Here is a 12,688-nt window from a genome sequence, read left to right as displayed (position 1 = left end):
GGTCCCACGCATCAGGCCTCCAGTGCGCCTCCCAAGTCCGGCATGTCCTGTGCCTGCACCCCGCACTCGCCCTGAGGTGCGTGTCACCAGTCCGGTGCCACCTGTACCGGCTCCACGGACTAGGCCTCCAGTGCGCATCAATAGTCCGGAGCTGCCGGCGACGGTCCCCAGTCCGGAGCTGCCGGCGACGGTCCACAGTCCGGAGCCTCCGGCGACGGTCCACAGTCCGGAACCTCCGGCGACGGTCCACAGTCCGGAACCTCCTGCGACGGTCCACAGCCCGGAACCTCCTGCGACGGTCCACAGTCCGGAACCTCCTGCGACGGTCCACAGTCCGGAACCTCCTGCGACGGTCCACAGTCCGGAACCTCCTGCGACGGTCCACAGTCCGGAACCTCCTGCGACGGTCCACAGTCCTGAACCTCCTGCGACGGTCCACAGTCCTGAACCTCCTGCGACGGTCCACAGTCCTGAACCTCCTACGACGGTCCACAGTCCAGAATCTCCTACGACGGTCCACAGTCCAGAATCTCCTACGACGGTCCACAGGCCGGAGCCCTCCTTTGCGCCGGTGCCCAGTCCAGGCACGGCGTCCAGTCCCGCTCCATGGCAGGAGCCTTCCTCTGCGCCGAAGTCCAGTCCAGGCACGGCGTCCAACCCAGCTCCATGGCCGTAGCCCTCTTCTGCGCCGGTGCCCAGTCCAGGCACAACGTTCAGCCCGGCGCCATGGCCAGATCAGGTCAGGGTGTGATTAGGGTGGGTAATCTAGGTTGTTTATTTCTATGTTGGCCTGGTATGGTTCCCAATCAGAGGCAGTCGTTTATCTTTGTCTCTGATTGGGGATCATATTTAGGCAGCCATTTCCCCACTGTGTTTTGTGGGATCTTGTTTTGTTTATGTGTAGTTGCCTGTGAGCACTCCAGAATGTCGTTTTGTTTGTTCTTTATTGTTTTGTTTGTGCTGAAGTTTCACTTTTTAATAAAGATGTGGAACGCTACGTACGCTGCGCCTTGGTCCAGTTCTTACGACGATCGTGACACAGAGTGACAATCGGTTCTTGGTCAACTCCCTGACCAAGGCCCTTCTCCCCTGATTGCTCAGTTTGGTCTGGCAGAGTGCATTATGCTCTAGGAAGAGTCTTGGTGGTTCCAAACTTTTTCCATTTAAGAATGATGGAGGCCACTGTATTCTTGGGGACCTTCAATGCTTCAGAAATGTTTTGGTACCCTTCCCCAGATCTGTGCCTCAACACAATCCTGTCTCGGAGCTCTATGGACAATTCCTTCCACTTCAGGCTTGGTTTTTGCTCTGACATGCACTGTCAACTGTGGGACAGGTGTGTGCCTTTCCAAATCATGTCCAATCAATTGAATTTATCACAGGTGGACTACAATCAAGTTGTAGAAACATCTCAAGGATGATCAATGGAAACAGGATGCACCTGAGCTAATTTTTCGAGTCTGATAGGAAAGGTTCTGAATACTTATGTAAATAAAATATTTCTGTTTTATATTTTTAATAAATTTGGAAACATTTCTAAAAACCTGTATTCACTTTGTCATTATGGGGAATTGTGTGTAGATTGATGAGGACCATTTTTTTACGTAATCCATTTTAGGATAAGGTTGTAACGTAAGAAAATGTGGAAAAAGTGAAGGGGTCTGAATACTTTCTGAATGCATTGTATATATTTAATTGACCTTAATAAATGATCAGTGTAGTTGCGCACACATTAATGTCAGACGTACCTACTCCGATGCTCTGTTGCTGATGACTGGGATGAATGCAGGAGCAGATTTCAGTACCTGGACAAGACACCCTATTTTTGACAGATGACTGATATGTGGGCATGTACGTGATAGGCCTATCTGTCTTATATGATTATGACATTGATAATGCTTCTTGACAGTGTCTTAAAATGTATTTTCTTAGTCCAAGTAAAGTGAAACAGGATGGTAATAATGCGTCATGACAGTGTCGTAAAGTGTATTTTCTACAAGTTATTTAAAATATGATGAAAAAACATGACTAAAGAATTCATTACAACATCAAAGGATTTAAGAAACAAACTTTTAAACAATAGGAAACTTTTTGGCAGGGACAAAACTAATTTGAATAAATGTGGGTTTTGAAACTTACGTAGGTGTCATAACCAGCCATGAAATAACGCATTATATGTCACAACAGTTGTAAATATAGGGGTCTTGACAATGTTATGACCATATTGTGAGAAGTTATGTCAGCTGTTATGACATGGTTATGAATATGTCATAACGTGTTATGTCAAGTAAAGTGTTGCCGAAGATTCTAATGACATTCTTAACGCTACGAAGGCTCTGTGAAACGAGGCCCTGAACACGCGATGGTCCTATAGGGACCATATTCTCAAATTGTCTTGAACATTTTAAGAAAACTTTCCATAAAAAACACTAGAAAAATTTGGTAACATTCAGAGAACGTCTAAGAATGTTATTTTAAAACATATACATTCTGTTCTCATCAACAAAACTTTCTCTATCCTCTATCTTGTTCAGGTGTGTTGGCCGCATCCACTAATTGACCACACCTGATCTTAATGAGTACTTGTTTCTTTTGAGATGGGGTCTGTTTGAATAGACTTAAATGAACAGCTTTGTATGTGTAAAATACATGGCATGCTAGCTTCATCTTGGTGGTTTAGTGGATTAATTCCATCAAAAGATTATAGGGTCGAATCTCACTGATGACATGTCACAATAAAAAAATAAATGTGTTTGCATGAGTAATGCCTAAGGAAATGAATTTCCAAATGTCCTACCTGTGCTTGGAGTTAAAAAAAGTTAACCCCAAATAAGTTAGCAGTGTTAATAAAACGTTTTATTGAAAGAGTGAGGGAAATTTAAGGAAGTTATTAAAAAACACCTCAAAATAAAACCCTCATTTCCGTTCTCATAGCATTAATAAAACCTCACAGGAAAACTTTAAAGGAGCCAGAGTAAAACGTTCTCAGAACCTCTCTCCAGGGGGGTTTGAACAGACCCACTGCTGTCGGAGATCACACATACAGACTCACGGGTCACTTATCAATTTGCAAACAATCTCTTTTTTGCTTTCTTGAGTAAGGCAGCTCCAAAATGCAGGTGTTTCAGCCTAGCTCAGTGCTTTCTGTGGTGGAGGGTCAGCGAGCAGAAAATACAGAGCGTAGGGGTTGGTAATCTGTAGTTGCGCCGTGAATGGCTCAGTGTTCTGTCACTCATGAGGACACTACGTTACTGCAAAATCTACAGGGAGAGCTAGAAAGTTAAACCCCTCTTGAGTGCTGCCTTAGATTTACATTAGAAGTGCCCATCCATGAAGGCTGGTATACGGTGGAGAGGGTTGTGGTTCAAGTCTGGGTTTAAGGGTCTCTTTTCCAAGCTTAATAGGATAAACATTCACACGCAATACCATGGGCCAGAAAAGGTTGAATACATTGGGCATGCTGTCAATCCAGCAAGACTTCTGCCGTGTTCAAAACAACTGAAACTCGGAACTGGGAAATCTCAGACTTCAGTGAGACAGCTGGGAACTCTGAAAAAAATTGAGCTCCGACTGGGAAAATACATTTTGAACAGTCATCCAACTCGAAGTCGGGTACTCGGGCCTCTTTCTAGAGCTCCGACTTGAAGATCACTGACGCCATGATTGGACCGTGTTTTTTTTCAGAGTTCCCAGTTGTCTTGAAAGCACCATAAATCCAGAGAAAGCCAGACTTTGATGACAAAGTTTGATGACAAAATGTGCCCACAAGAAGAACAGCCGCGCCACCTTCCTGTTCAAGTGGGGGCAGAGATCACATTTTTTGCAAAACATTTTTAATTCAATAAATATATATTTATCAACCCCAAACATTTTTTGGTGGGGCTTGCCTGTTTTGCATGTTATTTTGGCATTAATACGTGTCACATATCAGTTTGTGAACAATGTAAAAAAAATATATATAATTGAGTTAATAAAGCCGCATACAAAAAGGCAGCTCCAAAATGTAGGTGTTTCAGCCTAGCTCAGTGCTTTCTGTAGTGGTTGGGCAGGCCAACAGAAAATAGGAGCATTGCACCGTGATTGGCTCAGTATTCTGTCACTCATGGGGACACTACGTCACCCACCATTAGTAAGGGTAGACATCAAGAATGTGAGCCCTTTGGGTGCTGCCATAGAGTTACATTAGAAGTTCCCTTCCAAGAAGCCTCAAGGTCATTGGCCACAGATAAAATGACGTCAAATCACGTTATATCTACAGTAGCTTTGATTGGACTGATGTCAACATCATACTTTCAAAATCTTAGCTAGCAGTCATCATCATAAACCAAGTAAACAATCTACTGGCAAATCCTTTTTAATCCTTGTCATATGAAGAGAAATTATGAAGAGAAATTATAGATAAAATGTATCGGTGCTCATCGGCCATAAACATTACACAACAAGGAAATTGTGACAGTGGCTAACTGCAAGCATTGCAGCTGGGAAGTCAGACTGGGAAAATACGCTTTGAATGGTCATCCAACTCGGAATTGTAAATCTTTTGCTTTGATTACATACTTTGCCAACAAAGGCCCGCTGCTCAAAACAAGGTGAGTCCAAAAATGATGCAATATGCCAGAGAGATATGGTCAGCAATATCAGCTATGTTTTTTAATAAGGCAGTAAACAAGGCTGAATGAATTGTTTCGCTGCCAGACAAGGCTCTGCTGATAGCCAGGTGTAGCGGTGGTAAGGATTCACTCCATTGTGCTGGAAAGAAAGCTCTGCTGTTGGGACAGCTTTATGTAGGCTCTAACAGTTTCTGGGCACCACTTGTCACTGTTATAGTGAAATTAATGTATTGTTTAGTGTTGTGTTGTGTAGTGGCTTTGCTGGCATACATAAATTTTTTTATATTTTTTTGCCCCACCAAGATTTACATGCTAAAATTGCCACTGCCAGAGATATATGTATACTGTAGCTAAGAAAGTAATACAAAGTGTATGTTGTGTAGTAAGCTGTTAGTAGCCCATGTGCCTCACCCTAATAATTTAGTCCCTTTCCCACTCATAACTTAGCCAACCGTTCTTTTTTTTGTTGTTGCCCTTTTTCTCCCCAACTTCGTGGTATCCAATTGGTTGTTACAGTCTTATCTCATCGCTGCAACTCCCGTACGACCTCGGGAGAGGCGAAGGTCGAGAGCCGTGCGTCCTCCGAAACACAACACAACCAAGCCGCACTGCCTCTTGACACAATGCCCAGTAACCCAGAAGCCAGCCGCACCAATGTGTCGGAGGAAACACCGTGCACCTGGCAACCGTGACAGCATGCACTGTGCACGGCCCGCCACAGGAGTCACTAGTGCGCGATGGGACAAGGACATCCCTGCTGGCCAAACCCTCCCCTAAACCGGACGACGGTGGGCCAGTTGTGCGCCGCCCCATGGGTCTCCCGGTCGCGGCCGGCTGCGACAGAGCCTGGACTCGAACCCAGAATCTCTAGTGGCACAGCTAGCACTGTGATGCAGTGCCTTAGACCACTGCACCACTCGGGAGCCCCCTTAGCCTACTGTTCTGACTTGGTGTTGCACATGTAGCCTATAGCCTGTTTTAGAGAAATGTCATTGAGTATTGTAAGGGCTTTCATTGTCTGCTTATATGTCCCTTTTATTTATCCTATGGTTCTGACTTAGTGTACAGGGGGAATACTGTAAGAACGGTCCATGTTCTGAATTATGTCGCTGTAGATTTCAAAAGTGCTGAACAAATAGATTTATTGACTACGTCGGTCTTAGCTTGCTCATTAATATCTTGAAAGAAGTTACGGATTGCCTCTTATCCGCTCATCGTTCACTTATGCCATAGTTTGTACATCTCAACTGTCAGTAGAAACCACATTTGTTTAAGCAAGTCAGCCATATCAGTTATGTTTTTTAACAGCAGCAAATGAGGCTGAATGTACTGTTTCGCTGCCAGACAAGGCTCCGCTGATAGCCAGGTGTAGCGGTGGTAAGGATTCACTCCATGGTGCTGAAAATAAAGTTCTGCTGTTGGGACAGCTTTATGAAGGCCCTAACAATTTGTGGGCACAGTTTGTCACCTTTATAGTGCAATTAATGTATTGTTTAGTGTTGTGGCTTTGCTGGCATTCATGTAAAAAAAGAATGTTGAGTTTGCCCCACCAAGATTTACATGCTGAAATCGCCACTGGCTCCATGAAGAATTACTGTACTGTAAATTTACACTTACATTTGTATGTAATATATATATATATATATATATATATATATATATATATATATATATATATATATATATTATCATGGTCCTGGTCTTGGCCATGGTGGAGAGTTTGGAATCTGATTGATTGATTTCTTCTGTGGACAGGTGTCTTTTATACAGGTAACAAACTGAGATTAGGAGCACTCCCTTTAAGAGTGTGCTCCTAATCTCAGCTCGTTACCTGTATAAAAGACACCTGGGAGCCAGAAATCTTTTTGACATGCGTTTTTCTGGATTTTTGTTGTTGTTATTCTGTCTCTCACTGTTTAAATAAACCTACCATTAAATTATAGACTGATCATTTCTTTTTCAGTGGGCAAACGTACAAAATCAGCAGCGGATCAAATACTTTTTTCCCCTCACTGTAGCTAGCTAGCTACCTAATGTAACAGTGTCTGCGTCCAGACTGAGACTAGCTAGCTAACTCATAGAAACAATTAGGCTAAAAACAATACAGTAACTGAAGCCTATGCATGACATATTTCAGTGAAATCTGTTTTGATATTTCAAGTGAGGTTGTTATTCATTGGTAGGCATATTTTGAGAAAAACAGTAGGCCTATGATAAACCATGCAATTCACACATTATATCCATTATAAATAACTTTGAATCGACATTAGGCTATTCTATTACAGTTAGGTCCATCTTGTATCTAAATAATGTGTTCAACCCCCCCAAAAAATAGCTTAAATTATTATTGAAATCTTGTTGTTTTGTTTTCATAACGCATTAGCTTTTGTTTTTATCTTCACATTTCCAAGATAGCTACTTAAGCAATAAGGCCGAGGGGGTGTGCTATATGGCCAATGTACCACGGCTAAGGGCTTTTCTTAAGCATGACGCAACGCGGAGTGCCTGGACACAGCCCTTAGCCGTGGTATATTGGCCATATATCACAAACCCCCGAGGTGCCTTATTGCTATTATAAATGGGTTACCAACATAATTAGAGCAGTTAAAATACATGTTCTGTCGTACCCACGGTACACGGTCTGATATACCACGGCAGTCAGCCAATCATCATTCAGGTCTCAAACCACCCAGTTTATAATAGAATACAACCAATGGAATGTTTCCAGTCTCACTGTCCTCGAAAGTGCTCTGTGTGGGTGCCCACGGAATTCCCCATTGTCACCTCCTGCTAAATGTGAGCTGGATTAACATGCCAATGTGTCTTATTAAGTATGTGCAATGCGCACCCGGTTTCTAGGTTTTATTGCCATTTAGATGAGGGCTGAAGTTGCACATTAGCACGACCAGAACATGTTATTTGAGTACCATAGTTTAGGTTAAAAACACCACAAATGACCTGTGTAAGCCTAACCTTGGATAGGAGCGCAGCTACCTAGAACCGATCTGTCGATGGATATTGTAACTCAAAAACACGACATTGAAATCAAAGTTTTCAACAGACAATTATTTGCATAAAAATGAAAGACACCCAGCCATGTATCTAATGTTGAATTGCAGGCATGCCGTTTTGGACAGTATAATCTTTGGGGGAAAGCCATGAATTGAAAATGACCAATAATATTTCCCATGCAACATAAATAATGACCAAATACTACATCCTCTTGGCAACGAATAGCCTAAATCTTAAACTTGTCCAAAAAATTATTTAAAAAAAAGGTCAAAATAATAATTAAATCATGGAAATAAAATACAAGTTGGCCATGGTCACACATTTTTAGGTTTATGTGGAAGTTTGGTAGTTATTGGATTAGTGGTGTCGTTTTGATATAATATTTTTGGCTATCCCGTTGCAGTGACTAGGGCTATACTAATCTGATTACATTTATACATGGGGTGATTGCAACATGAGAAATGGAATCTACCAACACAAATCCATAACCCCACTTGGATATTTATATCGAAGATAGGCTACCCTATTGCATGCTGTCCGTGCTCATTTTAATGCTTGCATTTGAGACAATGTCTCTATAATCACTATTCGGCCACCAAAGATAAAGCAACAATTACCTGTAATTTATGTCAAAGGGATACTTTGGGATTTTGACAATGAGGCCCTTTATCTACTTCCCCAGAGTCAGATGGATGAACTCGTGGATACTATGTTTATGTCTCTATGTCCAGAATGAACGAAGTTATAGGTAGTTTTGAGAGCCAATGCTAACTAGCGTTAGCGCAATGACTGGAAGTTTAAGGCTATCTACTAGCATTAGCTCTTGAAACTACCTCTAACTTCCTTCATACTGGACACAGAGACATAGACATGGTATCCACAAGTTCATCTGACTCTGGGGAAGTGGATAGAGGTTCCCATTACCAAAATCCCAAAGTATCCGTTTAAAGGAAACTGTCATTCTTTAGCATGAATGTAGCATATTCATCATTGTACGTTTACTGACCCTTGAACTCAATCTCCTCTTGTCAATTGATGCACCTATATGCCATATTTTACCCAGATTCTCCTGGCTCCAAAACCAGTAAATAATGACTGTAGAGGCCCAAAATGGTCAAATTAGATAAAATATTATTGTAAAGTCAGCAGTGCGATTTCAGCATGTAAATATTGGTGGGGCAAAAAAATAAAATAAGTGGGATGTATGCCAGCAAAGCCACTACACAACACTAAACAATACATTAATTGCACTATAATGGTGACAGACGGTGCCCACAAACGGCCTACATAAAGCTGTCCCAACAGCAGTCCCAACATCTTACCACTGCTACACCTGGCTGTCAGCGGAGCCTTGTCTGGCAGCGAAACAGTTCATTCAGCCTAATTTACTGCCTTTAAAAAACATAGCTGATATGGCTGACTTGCTTAAACAAATGTGGTTTCTAATTGAGATGTACAAACTATGGCATAAGGGTACGACAAGCGGGTAAGAGGCAATACATAATTTCGATTAAGACTTTAATGAGTGAGCTAAGACGGACGTAGTCAATATTTGTATTTATAATACACTGCTCAAAAAAATAAAGGGAACACTTAAACAACACAATGTAACTCCAAGTCAATCACACTTCTGTGAAATCAAACTGTCCACTTAGGAAGCAACACTGATTGACAATAAATTTCACATGCGGTTGTGCAAATGGAATAGACAACAGGTGGAAATTATAGGCAATAAGCAAGACACCCCCAATAAAGGAGTGGTTCTGCAGGTGGTGAACACAGACCACTTCTCAGTTCCTATGCTTCCTGGCTGATGTTTTGGTCACTTTTGAATGCTGGCGGTGCTTTCACTCTAGTGGTAGCATGAGACGGAGTCTACAACCCACACAAGTGGCTCAGGTAGTGCAGCTCATCCAGGATGGCACATCAATGTGAGCTGTGGCAAGAAGGTTTGCTGTGTCTGTCAGCGTAGTGTCCAGAGCATGGAGGCGCTACCAGGAGACAGGCCAGTACATCAGGAGACGTGGAGGAGGCCATAGGAGGGCAACAACCCAGCAGCAGGACCGCTACCTTCGCCTTTGTGCAAGGAGGAGCACTGCCAGAGCCCTGCAAAATGACCTCCAGCAGGCTACAAATGTGCATGTGTCTGCTCAAACGGTCAGAAACAGACTCCATGAGGGTGGTATGAGGGCCCGACGTCCACAGGTGGGGGTTGTGCTTACAGCCCAACACCGTGCAGGACGTTTGGCATTTGCCAGAGAACACCAAGATTGGCAAATTCGCCACTGGCGCCCTGTGCTCTTCACAGATGAAAGCAGGTTCACACTGAGCACGTGACAGACGTGACAGAGTCTGGAGATGCCGTGGAGAACGTTCTGCTGCCTGCAACATCCTCCAGCATGACCGGTTTGGCAGTGGATCAGTCATGGTGTGGGGTGGCATTTCTTTGGGGGACCGCACAGCCCTCCATGTGCTCGCCAGAGGTAGCCTGACTGCCATTAGGTACCGAGATGAGATCCTCAGACCCCTTGTGAGACCATATGTTGGTGCGGTTGGCCCTGGGTTCCTCCTAAAGCAAGACAATGCTAGACCTCATGTGGCTGGAGTGTGTCAGCAGTTCCTGCAAGAGGAAGGCATTGATGCTATGGACTGGCCCGCCCGTTCCCCAGACCTGAATCCAATTGAGCACATCTGGGACATCATGTCTCGCTCCATCCACCAACGCCACGTTGCACCACAGACTGTCCAGGAGTTGGCGGATGCTTTAGTCCAGGTCTGGGAGGAGATCCCTCAGGAGACCATCTGTCACCTCATCAGGAGCATGCCCAGGCGTTGTAGGGAGGTCATACAGGCACGTGGAGGCCACACACACTACTGAGCCTCATTTTGACTTGTTTTAACGACATTACATCAAAGTTGGATCAGCCTGTAGTGTGGTTTTCCACTTTAATTTTGAGTGTGACTCCAAATCCAGACCTCCATGGGTTGATAAATTGGATTTCCATTGATTATTTTTGTGTGATTTTGTTGTCAGCACATTCAACTATGTAAAGAAAAAAGTATTTAATAAGATTATTTCTTTCATTCAGATCTAGGATGTGTTATTTTAGTGTTCCCTTTATTTTTTGGAGCAGTGTATAATATTTGTTCAGCACTTTTGAAATGAACAGAGACAAAAAAAAACAGAAACAGAATTCAGAACATGGGCCATTCTTACAGTGTTCTCCCTGTACACCAAGTCAGAACTGTAGGATAAATAAAGGGGCATATAAGTAGACAATGAAAGCTCTTACATTACTCGATGATGACATTTCTCTAAACAGGTTATAGGCTACAGTAGAACAGTCAGAACAGTAGGCGAAATTAAGAGGAGTAAATAGACCAAATTATTAGGGTGAGGCACACTAACATCTTACTACACAACATACACTTCGTATTACATTCTTAGCTACAGTATACATATCTTCCTGGCATATTACATAATTTATGCAGCAGCATACAATACATTTTTGGACTCACATTGTTGTGCTGTGCTCACTTGAACAGGAAGGTGGTGCGGCGGTCCTTCGTAGGCTAATTTTGTCATCAACTTCTGTCATTCTCTGGATTTATGGTGCTTTCAAAATAACTGGGAACTCTGAAAAAAACAAGGTCGAATCATGATGATGTCATTGATCTTCAGGCCTTGGCTCTTGAAAGAGGCCGGATTTACAATTCCGAGTTGGATGACCATTCAAAACGTAGAAGGCCAGCATCCCGGAGTCGCCTCTTCACTGTTGACGTTAAGACTGGTGTTTTGTGGGTACTATTTAATGAAGCTGCCAGTTGAGGACTTGTGAGGCATCTGTTTCTCAAACTAGACACTAATGTACTTGTCCTCTTGCTCAGTTGTGCACCGGGGCCTCCCACACCTTTTTCTATTCTGGTTAGAGACAGTTTGCGCTGTTCTGTGAAGGGAGTAGTACACAGCGTTGTACGAGATCTTCAGTTTCTTGGCAATTTCTTACATGGAACAGCCTTCGTTTCTCAGAACAAGAATAGACTGACGAGTTTCAGAAGAAAGTGCTTTGTTTCTGGCCATTTTGAGCCTGTAATTGTACCCACAAATGCTGATGCTCCAGATACTCAACTTGTCTAAAGAAGGCCAGTTTTATTGCTTCTTTAATTAGAAACAACAGTTTTCAGCTGTGCTAACAAAATTGCAAAAGGGTTTTCTAATGATCAATTAGACTTTTAAAATGATAAACTTGGATTAGCTAACATAACGTGCCGTTGGAACACAGGAGTGATTGCTGATAATGGGCCTCTGTACGCCTATGTAGATATTCCATAAAAAATCTGCCGTTTCCAGCTACAATAGTCATTTACAACATTAACAATGTCTACACTGTATTTCTGATCAATTTGATGTTATTTTGATGGACAAAAAAAAATTGCTTTTCTTTCAAAAACAAGGACATTTCTAAGTGACCCCAAACTTTTCAACGGTAGTGTCTAAATATTTTTTTACATTGTTAGTAAACTGATATGTGACATGCATTAATGCCAAAATAACATGCAAAACAGGCGAGCCCCTCCTCCCACATTTTTTATTTGAATTTTGTTTTGCAAGGAATGTGGGCCTCAAAACAGGTGAATGACAGATCGCCACTAAAAGTCAGACATGGCTAACATTTTAATTTTCAAGGCTGCATGTTTCAATGTAAATCAAATGAGTATTATTTTCAATGTTTGATGAGCTTGAGATCCTGATCTGCATTTTGGCAAAAATATGGATGAACATCAGGGTGAAAACATAGATAGGCTTAGCCTATGCATATTTGATTAAAATGTTTTCAAATAAAGACTAATAAATGCCCAATAAATGCCCTTACATCCTGTATAACCACAAACTCACTTCCATGACAACAAACATGGGTCATTTTGTGGAAGGGCTATCAGAACAAGTTTACAAATAAAAAAACATTTATGATGCCTTGTGTAGGCATTTCAAAGACACAAAAATGAATTTGAACTCCTGGAAAGAGATCGGGGACGTATTGGTGATAAATACTTTATAAACAAAC

Source organism: Salmo trutta, chromosome 4, assembly GCF_901001165.1.
Source record: "Salmo trutta chromosome 4, fSalTru1.1, whole genome shotgun sequence".
Lineage (NCBI taxonomy): Eukaryota > Metazoa > Chordata > Actinopteri > Salmoniformes > Salmonidae > Salmo > Salmo trutta.
The sequence above is the reverse complement of the archived record's forward strand: the minus strand, read 5'-3'. Positions refer to the sequence as shown.